At 40.6% G+C, this 12,367-nt stretch overlaps 1 protein-coding gene across 13 annotated transcripts in view; it reads right to left on the bottom strand.

The window, feature by feature from the left end:
• SPIDR (scaffold protein involved in DNA repair) overlaps positions 1 to 12,367 on the bottom strand; it is a 403,848-nt gene that overhangs the window by 222,734 nt on the left and 168,747 nt on the right. The gene's annotated exons all lie outside the window — the stretch shown is intronic.

Genomic DNA, 12,367 nt, shown 5'->3' with positions numbered 1-12,367 from the left:
GCTCCATGGCATGTGGCATCTTCCCGGACCAGGGCTCGAACCCGTGTCCCCTGCACTGGCAGGCAGATTCTTAACCACTGCGCCAACAGGGAAGCCCAAGCTATGTTTAATTTTGTAAGAAACTGCCAAACTGGCCACAGGGGCTCTGCACCGTTCTGCATCCCCACCAGCGTCTGGTGCTGTCAGTGTGTGGGCTTTGGCCAGTCTAACAGGTGTGTCGTGGTGTCTCACTGCTGTTTGAATCTGCATTTCCCTGACGACATGATGTAGAGCATCTTTTCATGTATTTATTTGCCAGCTGTGTATATATTTTCTCTGGTGAGGTGTCTTTTAAGTTCTTTGGCCCATTTTTAAGTTAGGTTGTTTTTTTTTTTTTTATTGTTGAGTTTTAAGAGTTCTTTGGAATTTTAGATAACAGTCCTTTATCAGATGTGTCACTTGCAAATATTCTCTCCCAATCTGTGGCCTATCTTCTCATTCTCTTGATATTGTTTCTCGCAGAGCAAAAGTTTTTAATTTTAATTATGTCCAGTTTATCCATTTTTTCTTTCATGGATCGTACCTCTGATGTTGCATCTAAAAAGTCACTGCCACATCAAGGTCATCAACGTTTTCTCCTATGTCATCTTCTAGGAGGTGTGTACATTTTACCTAAGTCTATATTTCATTTTTAGTTAACGTTCATGAAGGATGTAAACCATGTGTCTACATTTATTTTTTTTTGCATATGTATCTCCAGTTGTTCCAGTACCATTTGTTGATGAGATTATCTTTGCTCCACTGTATTGTCTTTTCTCCTCTGTCAAAGATCACTAGACTATATATCTGTGGGTCTATTTCCGGGCTCTTTATTCCATTCCATTGATGTATCTGTCTACTCTTTCAGCAATACCACACTGTCTTGATTACTGTAGGTTTTGTTCTTCAAGTAAGTCTTGATGTCAGGCAGCGTCAGTCCTCCAACCTTGTTCTCCTCCTTCAATACTGTGTTGGCTATTCTGGGTCTTTTGCCTCTCTACATAAACTGTCAAATCAGCTTGTTGAATGGTCATTTAATTTCAAATACCACTGGATGTATTCATTCCTAAGAACAAGGCCATTCCTTTGGAAAACCACAGAACAATGAATATATTAAGGAAATTAGACATTGCTACAATACTATAATCTAAAATGTTGTCCATATTCAAATTTCTACCGTTGTCCAGTAGAGCAAATCTTTCCTAATAAAGGATCACAACTGTGTCTAGTACCAGTTTTCTGACCCCTAGTTTTGACTCCTTGGCGTCTATATGTCTAGAACTGTAAGACTCTCTCTCCCAGCCACACCAGTCTGAGGCAATCAAGCCCTGAGTGACTCAACAGCAGGAGGCACAGGAGGACAAAGGGGCCAGGGTCATGGCCCCTCCTACCGTGTTCTGCTCTGGGTGGAGGCAGCGCCAGTGATGGGGGCACAACACACAAGAGCAGCTGAGCTCACCGTAGGTGACATGGGCCACCTTGTTTAAACCTTACCAACCAATCACAGCAGCTCCAGAGAGCAGTAAGCAAACATCCATCCCCCCACCCCACAGACTGAGTGCTGCAGGGGGAACGTATCCTTTTCCCTCAAAGTGTTAATGTATATGAAGAACTTACAAGACAAGTAAGCTCTCACCAAAAGTTACTGTTATCACTACTACGACTGTTTCTATCCAGCTCCTGACTTTGGTGAAAAGAAAGTGGAACTTCTTCTCCACGCTTTTATCTAATGATTTCTTTGTGTCAGGTCATGTGCCAGGCATGCAGTCTGTCTTCCCTTTGTGGCAAACTCCTGTACTTCCAACCACATAAATTCATTCTTGAAAACCAGTTGAATCAAATTATTCTGGAAATGACAATCACAGAAATAGTTCGATAACTTGGTAAAGAAGCAACAACATTTTTAGTGGGAGGCTCTATTTGGTAATTTACCAGGTTCAAATTCGGGGGGGGGGTCAAGGTTTGACAGCTTTTTCTAGGTAAAACTCCAACTCTACCCCACCAGCCTCCTAACTTCTTCTAAGAATGTACATGAGCCATTGGACTGATCGGAAGCAGAGCAAGGGTTTTAGGTCACGATTATAACATGCCTCAATGGCCTTACAGCAGCAATTGTTGATTTTATTTTGGGTCACAGACCATCATGACAACTGGATGTAAAGGGATCCTCTCCTTAGAAAAAGGAACACACACATACATCTCACGTAATTTCTTCTGTAGAGACAAAACAATGGTATATTGTCTATCAACTCCCTTGCCTTGTCTTTAGAGTTCAGCTTCTTGCTCACCTCCTTGGGGAATGATTTGTGTGACCACTTATCCTAAATGGTCTATCTCTTCCTCTAGGCTGATTGCTTTCAGGATGGCAGCTACAGGGAGCTGAGGGCCGGCAGAGGGGAACTACTTGGTACTACAGGGAGTATTCCTCAGGTCTTAGTGAATCAGGAGAAGCAATTACCCTGCCCTGTCTGGGGTGTGGACTGGCTTCACAGGTTATCTCTTATGCTGCCATTTTCTGTTAAATCTGTTGAACAGTAGGAGGTAAAAGGGGTAAAGTTAATATATGCTAGATGATATAAGAATTTCTAACAGGTAAAACAAAACAACACATAATAAGGCCTACTTTAAAGGAAATAACTGACCAAAGATCTAAAGACATAATTAAAAAATCGGTTCAAAAATCAGACAAGCCTGGGGCTTCCCTGGTGGTGCAGTGCTTGAGAATCTGCCTGCTAATGCAGGGGACACGGGTTCGAGCCCTGGTCTGGGAGGATCCCACATGCCGCGGAGCAGCTAGGCCCGTGAGCCACAACTACTGAGCCTGCGCATCTGGAGCCTGCGCTCCACAACAAGAGAGGCCCGTGCACCACAATGAAGAGTGGCCCCCGCTTGCCACAACTAGAGAAAGCCCTCGCACAGAAACGAAGACCCAACACAGCAAAAATAAATAAATTAATAAACTCCTACCCCCAACATCTTAAAAAATAAAATCAGACAAGCCCATGATTTCCAAAATATACAACAGCTCATACAACTCAATATCAAAAAAACAAACTTAATCAAAAAATGGGCAGAAGGCCTAAATAGAGATTTCTCCAAAGAAGACATACAGATGGGCCAATAGGCACCTGAAAAGATGCTCATCAATGATAATTATTAGAGAAATGCAAATCAAAACTACAATAAGGTACCACGTCACACCAGTCAGAATGGCCATCATTAAAAAGTCTACAAATAGGGCTTCCCTGGTGGCGCAGTGGTTGAGAGTCCGCCTGCCGATACAGGGGACACGGGTTCATGCCCCGGTCTGGGAATATCCCACATGCCACGGAGCGGCAGGGCCCGTGAGCCATGGCCACTGAGCCTGCACGTCCAGAGCCTGTGCTCTGCAACGGGAGAGGCCACAACAGTGAGAGGCCCGCGTATCGCAAAAAAAAAAAAAAAAAAAAAAAAGTCTACAAATAACAAATGCTGGAGAAGGTGTGGAGAAAAGCGAACCCTCCTGCACTGTTTGTGGGAATGTAAATTAGTGCAGGCACTATGGAGAACAGTATGGAGGTTCCTCAAAAACTTAAAGACAGAACTACCATATGATCCAGCAATTTCACTTCTGGGTATATACCCCAAAGAAATTAAAACATGATATTGAAGAAATATAGCACGCCCATATTTACTGCAGCTTTATTTACAAAAGCCAATACGTGGAAACAACCCAGGTGCCCATCAACAGATGAATGGATAAGGAAGATGTGGTGGGTACATACACATATATACACATACACACACACAATGGAATATTATTCAGCTGTGAGAAAGAAGAACATCCTGCCATTTGTGACAACGGGGACGAAACTTGAAGGCATTATGCTAAGTGAAATAAGTCAAACAAAGACAAATACTGTATGACATCAGTTATATGTGGAATCTAATAAGCCAAACTCATAAAACAGACAGTAAAATGGTGGTTACCAGGGGACAATGGGTAGGTGGGATAGATGCTGTTTAAGGGTACAAACTTACAATGAGTAGTAAATAAATCCTAGAGATGTAATGCACAGTACAGTGATTACAGACAACCATATGGTATTATAATCATCAAACTTTCTAAGAGACTTGAACTTAATTATTCCTACCACTAAAAAGAAAGAATAATTATGTGAAGTGACAGAGGTGCTAACTATTGCTACAATGGCAATCATACTGCAATATATAAGTGTATCAAATCAACATGTTGTATATCTTAAGTTTATACAATGTTATACATCAAATATATTTCAATTAAAAAAAAAGAATGAAGAATAAGGAGTATGTGAACGAAGCTGTTGACCATTTAACATTTGACATCATCCACCAGCTCACAACTAACACTACTGCACAGAATGCTTAGAATTTCCTCTTTGTAAGAACTGGAGAGTTTCAAGTACAAGTCTTACATGTTAATAAAATGACACATGCTATTACATCTAGGGATGTTAGACATTTCCCCCCTGAATTATTAAATTAGGACGTACTCATCTAATCAAATATTTAACTTTCACACTAAGAGACAATCATGTTTGTATCTAGATATAGAATTTAAGCAATTCTATGAACACTGTTTGATAACATTTTAAAGAAAATAACTGCTTAAATCACTTTCTTCCTAATCTTCTACTTTGTATACTAAATCCAACTTCTCTTTCTTTATGTTCGACCTCTGAATCCTCACTGCCTAGCACAATATCTGGCACCAAGCAGCTCCCATTAAGAGTGAATGGATGTATTTTAATCCATTAGGTAGCTTCAAAACGCAAATACTGGTAAAACAAGGGGAGAAATTCTCCAAGATACTATTTTACTTCTTCTTCCATCCTGAGCCTCAAATGAAAATGAATTCACCTGTTTAAGCTGATGGCCACATTCTCTTTTTACTCTGATTCGTTTTAAAGTTCAAAGCATAGTGGGACACAATGCTTTGGAATTTGAAATACCCTAAGCTTTCTGCCTTGGAATAAAGCCAGGTGACCAACACACATCATTAAAAACAAAACAAAACAAAAACCAAACTAAGAGAAACTAGATGGCAAACACTAAAGAAACTAACACAGTTCTCAGAGGGCTCTAGACAGACTTCACCCATTTTCCCAAATGCTGCTCGGTTGTTTCTTTTTTTAATTTAATTTTTTTTGAAGTTTTGAATTTTTTTAATTTAATTTTTATACAGCAGATTCTTATTAGTCATCAATTTTATACACATCAGTGTATACATGTCAATCTCAATCGCCCAATTCATCACACTACCCCCAGCCCCCCGCTGCTTTCCCCCATTGGGGTCCATAGGTTTGTTCTCTATATCTGTGTCTCAATTTCTGCCCTGTAAACCGGTTCACCTGTACCATTTTTCTAGGTTCCACATATATGCGTTAATATACCATATTTGTTTTTCTCTTTCTGACTTACTTCACTCTGTATTGACAGTCTCTAGATCCATCCACATCTCTACAAATGACCCAATTTCATTCCTTTTTATGGCTGAGTAATATTCCATTGTATATATGTACATCTTCTTTATCCATTCGTCTGTCGATGGGCATTTAGGTTGCTTCCATGACCTGGCTATTGTAAACAGTGCTGCAATGAACATTGGGGTGCATGTGTCTTTTTGAATTATGGTTTTCTCTGGGTATATGCCCAGTAGTGGGATTGCTGGATCATATGGTAATTCTATATTTAGTTTTTTAAGGAAACTCCATACTGCTCTTCATGGTGACTGTATCAATTTACATTCCCACCAACAGTGCAAGAGGGTTCCCCGTTTCTCCACACCCTCTCCAGCATTTGCTGTTTGTAGATTTTCTGATGATGCCCATTCTAACTGGTATGAGGTGATACCTCATTGTAGTTTTGATTTGCATTTCTCTCATAATTAGTGATGCTGAGCAGCTTTTCATGTACTTCTTGACCATCCATATGTCTTCTTTGGAGATATGTCTATTTAGGTCTTCTGCCCATTTTTGGATTGGGTTTTTTGTTTTTTTAATATTGAGCTGCATGAGCTGTGTATATGTTTTGGAGAATAATCCTTTGTCCGTTGATTCGTTTGCAAATATTTTCTTCCATTCTGAGGGTTGTCTTTTTGTCTTGTTTATGGTTTCCTTTGCTGTGCAAAAGATTTGAAGTTTCATTAGGTCCCATTTGTTCATTTTTGTTTTTATTTCCATTACTCTAGGAGGTGTGTCAAAAAAGATCTTGCTGTGATTTATGTCAAAGAGTGTTCTTCATATGCTTTCCTCTAAGGGTTTTATGGTGTCTGGTCTTACATTTAGGTCTCTAATCCATTTTGAGTTTATTTTTGTGTATGGTGTTAGGGAGTGTTCTAATTTCATTCTTTTACATGTAGCTGTCCAGTTTTCCCAGCACCACTTGTTGAAGAGACTGTCTTTTCTCCATTGTATATCCTTGCCTCCTTTGTCACAGATTAGTTGACCACAGGTGTGTGGGTTTATCTCTGGGCTTTCTATCTTGTTCCATTGATCTATGTTTCTGTTTTCGTGCCAGTACCATACTGTCTTGAATATTGTAGCTTTGTGGTATAGTCTGAAGTCAGGGAGTCTGATTCCTCCAGCTCTGTTTTTTTCCCTTGACTGCTTTGGCTATACGGGGTCTTTTGTGTCTCCATACAAATTTTAAGATTTTTTTTGTTCTAGTTCCACAAAAAATGCCATTGGTAATTTGATAAGGATTGCACTGAATCTGTAGATTGCTTTGGGTAGTATAGTCATTTTCACAATATTGATTCTTCCAATCCAAGAACATGGTATATCTCTCCATCTATTGGTATCATCTTTAATTTCTTTCATCAGTAAGTTTAAAAAAATTGAAATCATTATCAGACATCTTTTCTGACCACAACGCTATGAGATCAGAAATGAATTACAGGGGAAAAAACATAAAAAACACAAACACATGGAGGCTAAACAATACGTTACTAAATAACCAAGAGATCACTGAAGAAATCAAAGAGGAAATCAAAAAATACCTAGAGACAAATGACAATGAAAACACGATGATCCAAAACCTATGGGATGCAGAAAAGCAGCTCTAAGAGGGAAGTTTATAGCTATACAAGCCTACCTCAAGAAACAAGAAAAATCTCAAATAAACAATCTAACCTTACATCTAAAGGAACAAGAGAAAGAAGAACAAACAAAACCCAAAGTTAGCAGAAGGAAAGAAATCATAAAGATCAGAGCAGAAATAAATGAAATAGAAACAAAGAAAACAATAGCAAAGATCAATAAAACTAAAAGCTGGTTCTTTGAGAAGATAAACAAAATTGATAAACCATTAGCCAGACTCATCAAGAAAAAGAGAGGACTCAAATCAATAAAATTAGAAATGAAAAAGGAGAAATGACAACAGACACCACAGAAATACAAAGCATCCTAAGAGACTACTACAAGCAACTCCATGCCAATAAATGGACAATCTGGAAGAAATGGACAAATTCTTAGAAAGGTATAACCTTCCAAGACTGAACCAGGAGGAAATAGAAAATATGAACAGACCAATCACAAGTAATGAAACTGAAACTGTGATTAAAAATCTTCCAACAAACAAAAGCTCAGGACCAGATGGCTTCACGGGTGAATTCTATCAAACATTTAGAGAAGAGCTAACACCCATCCTTCTCAAACTCTTCCAAAAAAGTGCAGAGGAAGGAACACTCCCAAACTCATTTTATGAGGCCACCATCACCCTGATACCCAAACCAGACAAAGATACTACAAAAAAAGAAAATTACAGACCAATATCACTGATGAATATGGATGCAAAAATCCTCAACAAAATACTAGCAAACAGAATCCAACAACACATTAAAAGGACCATACACCATGATCAAGTGGGATTTATCCCAGGGATGCAAGGATTCTTCAATATAGGCAAATCAATCAACGTGATACACCATATTAACAAATTGCAGAAGAAAAACCATATGATCATCTCAATAGATGCAGAAAAAGCTTTTGACAAAATTCAACACCCATTTACGATAAAAAAAACTCTCCAGAAAGTGGGCATAGAGGGAACCTACCTCAACATAATAAAGGCCATGTACGACAAACCCACAGCAAACATCATTCTCAATGGTGAAAAACTGAAAGCATTTCCTCTAAGATCAGGAACAAGAAAAGGATGTCCACTCTCACCACTATTATTCAACATCGTTTTGGAAGTCCTAGCCACGGCAATCAGAGAAGAAAAAGAAATAAAAGGAATACAAATTGGAAAAGAAGTAAAACTGTCACTGTTTGCAGATGACATGATACTATACATAGAGAATCCTAAAGATGCCACCAGAAAACTACTAGAGTTAATCAATGAATTTGGTAAAGTTGCAGGATATAAAATTAATGCACAGAAATCTCTTGCATTCCTACAAACTAATGATGAAAAATCTGAAAGTGAAATTAAGGAAACACTCCCATTTACCATTGCAACAAAAAGAATAAAATACCTAGGAATAAACGTGCTGCTCAGTTCTTGAGCGCAATTTTTTAAATTGGTAAACCTTACTTCCCCTACGTTACATTCTATTAGCTTATTAAAAATTCCGGCTACAATTTGTACCAAATTCCTTCCTGACAAACTGCCCCAGACCCCTCACATTCCTGCTCTGGAAGAGCAAGGCAGTTTCAGGCTGTTTCCTAGTCACTGTTCAGCACAGGAATTGTACCACCTGGAGGAGAAATCTCAGCAAGAGCATCAACTGCAGCTCTCATTGCTTTTCCTCCTCTCAGTCAGTTGTGGTATGTGCTGCAGAACTCATTAAAGACACCTGTCTATGACACAGTGACAGAAGCTGTACCCACGTGGCCATCAAAGCCAGGAGAAACCAGTCTCCTAACAGATCAGATCATTCTAGCAACGTAAAACAAAACTGTGTTCCACATCCTTTTAAAGATTTTATCTCACTGACTTTGTATCACTTTGGGATGAGATGGATGTTGCACTAACGAAAATAAATAGAAATAACTATTCAAAAGCAAATTACATATTATTTTATTACCATAGGCTAGGAATGACCTTGATGAGCTACTGTCTCTGCTAATTAAAAATGGCTTCAGATCAATTATTGAAAAACCAAAGTTGTCTTATTTGGTAAATATTTCCCTATACTCGACAGGTTTACAGCTGATAACCTTAGGTAAATCATTCAGCTGTACATTTTATAGAGAGTTTATCTTGGTGGGTCCATCTGATGCCACACTGCAATCCCACTTTATGAGTATTTTTTGTGATCACTTTTTTAATGGAGGATTACATGCTTGGTAACACTCAGAAATGTTACTACTTTATCAGGTAGAACCTCAAGGACTTCATCCACAGTGACTGTGTGTTGAGAGTACACCCAGAATGTCTTTTCTGGGGCAGTCGTGGTTCTGCTGCCGGTATGCCTGTGGTGCCGCTGTAGGCTGAATGTTTGTATCCTTCCCAAATTTTCACATTGCCTCCTAATGCCCAAAGTGATGGAGGTGAGATCTTTGAAAGGTGATTAGGTCATGAGAGTGGACCCCTCATAAATAAGATTAGTGCCCTGTTAAAGAGACCCCAGAGAGCTCCCCAGCCCCTTCTGCCGTGTGAGGATACAGGGAGAAGATGGCCATCGATGAACCAGGGAACAGTCCTAACCAGACACTGAATCTGCCAGGCCCTGACCTGGACTTCCAGCCCCCAGAACTCTTGAAATAGGTATTTCTGTTGTTCATTAGCCACCCGGTCTACGGTAACTTGTTATAGCAGCAGGGGAAGAGCTGAGTGGGCACTCGGTTCAGGCGCACATCTCTCTTAGGCTCCCCACTTGCATCAACCTCAGCTCAGCTGACCTTAACGCAGTTGGCTGATTTCTGTTAACCAGAAACGGAGACGATCCTGAGTCTGTCCCACCTGTTCTCTATCTTTGTGCAGGTGCTACCGTCTGTGAGATTAGAAAACCCAAATTTTCAGGCTAAGAGAGTTGTCTCCCCTCCACTCATCCTCCTGGTACTCTCAGGGCCCAGTTGCTTCTCCTCTCGGCTGCTGTCTGGACTGGCTAGCCCTTTCACTGCCCTTCACCTTCTCACTGCAAGAACCTCCTCAGAAGTGTGCATGTCAGTAGGCACAGTGCCCCACCCCTGCTCCAACTAATTCTTCACAGTATTTCCGGTGAATTTTCTAAATGCAGACCTAATTAAGTGCTCTGCTACCTCCTTTAATTTCCAGACTAAGTCTGTACCTGGCACGCAGTACAAGCCCTTCAGGGCCCAGATGCTGCTAGCTTCATCCACCGCCACACCCCTTCCTCTCTACAATCAGCCTCCTCCACAGGCTCCTCGAGCGAGTTACTGCCCCCAATCCTAGTTAGATGGACCCTCCTGCTCACGCTTCAGACCTCTGCGCAGCTCTACCGTCCTGAGGCTGCCTGTCTCAGGGCTCCCTCTGCCTTCCTGAGCTCCTGATTGTGACTCTGCACATTCTCCCACCCACCACGCTGTGGCTGGCTGCTTACAGGACTGTCATCGCTACTGCAGTGGCAACTCCATTACGGTACTGACATGATTGTACCCCCAGCACTGGCCACTCTAAAAATATCTGCTGAGTGAAACAAAGAATGAAAATATGTCAGCAGCATAACTTTAAACTCATTGCGACCTAATACTTATCAAGAGACAGCCAAACAAGGATTAGCTTAAAATTATTCCTCTTTTATGCTTTCCTCTAGATATCCTAAAAAGTACTCCTGCATTAAGTATATCACTAACAGATTTTTAAAAAATCATCTGTGTTGTAGAAAGCTCTAGCAATTAATGTGAATAAATAGCTAAAATTCACTGAGCGGCTACCCTACTGACACTAGTAACAGACACACTGTTTCATTAAGTTTAACATACCCCTTGAGGTATCTTTATCTCCATTTCACTCATTTAGGTACTATGCTCACAGATGCTCAAAACATTCCCAAGATAAGAGAGCCGATAAACACTATACAATCCACAATCTCACTGAATAGCACTGAGCTCTTACGCTGGCAGCTTGCACAAACAGATGTTAAGAGAAAGAATCCCCACTCAACTGGTTATTATATTTGCTATAATTTCTAGTTTTATTTCTATATTACAGCTGTGTCCTTTTCCTTTTAAGAACACTTTTCTAAGGGATCACTGCCAGACGTGGCAGTACTTTTTATGTGTACTGGGTCAGTCTGCATGCAGAGCCTTGAGCCTCAGTGTTGAGTGAGTCTCCTCCTTTACCACTGCTTGCTTGATTCTCTTGCATGTAGATTTCCATATTCATTGAAACCTTATACTTTTAAGGCCACTTAAAATCCATTTTGGACAAGACAGAATACATAAACAAATAAATGTGAACTGCTGACTTAGGTACGTGAAGAATCAGAAGTACTGGGGTAGAGGCGACTGTCCAGGGATGGGCAGTTAAGATAAGTGAGGGGTGAGGTGCCTAACAGAGAGGAGAAAGAAGGCAACGAGTGGGGAACTCAGATGCCAGTGACTGGTGTTTCCAACTTAATCATTACAGTTCAACCTCAGATACCATTTCTTGAGCTGCTACTACTTACTGGCAGCCTTCTGGGTGCTTACACATGACACTTTCACAATCTCCTTGAATAAGCCAATGAGATAGCTATTAATGCTCTGTCACACCTGTGGAAAAGGAGGATCATGGCAATCAAAGAGCTTGCCCCTGCATATCTAATATCCTGACTTTTCCAGTTGCTGCCTGAAGGCTGGACTTACAATTAGCCTACATCACAGAGCTAAAGGGGCAAGGAATTAGTACAGTAAGTGCCCTACATATGAACCTTCAAGTTTGCGAACTTTCAAAGATGTGAACGTGCATTTGCATGTCCGTCCAATCACGTAAGTTAGTTCACATGTCTGGTGTACACTGTCATATGGGTGCATCCTCTACAAGTGGTTGTGGTTTTGCATACCTTACTGTACAGTACTATATAGGGTATACTATCTTTATTTCAAGCCCAGGATGTCCGGAAGCAAGAGTAAAAGCAGCGGTGATGCTGCTTAGCTGGTAGTGCTAAGAAGAGATCTGCAACGCGGGAAACGGCAAGGGGATTCTTTATTTGAGGAGGCACTGTTAGTTTTTGAGGCACAGGACCCGAACGTAGAACGGTACACAAAGATCACAGCAGCCATTCAGAATGCAATCCAGTGCTACCATATCATCTATGACGAGAAAAAAAGAGCTACTCCCCAGACATCACTGGACCGCTTTTTCAATGGGGTAGACAGAATTGAATCCAGCAAGGAACCAGAACCTGTGCCATCAGTGTCAGGCGTGAATGAAATGGCAG

Source organism: Globicephala melas, chromosome 17 (genome assembly GCF_963455315.2).
Source record: "Globicephala melas chromosome 17, mGloMel1.2, whole genome shotgun sequence".
NCBI classification, from domain to species: domain Eukaryota; kingdom Metazoa; phylum Chordata; class Mammalia; order Artiodactyla; family Delphinidae; genus Globicephala; species Globicephala melas.
Note: the sequence above shows the minus strand (reverse complement) of the source record. Positions and strands in the feature narration are given on the sequence as shown.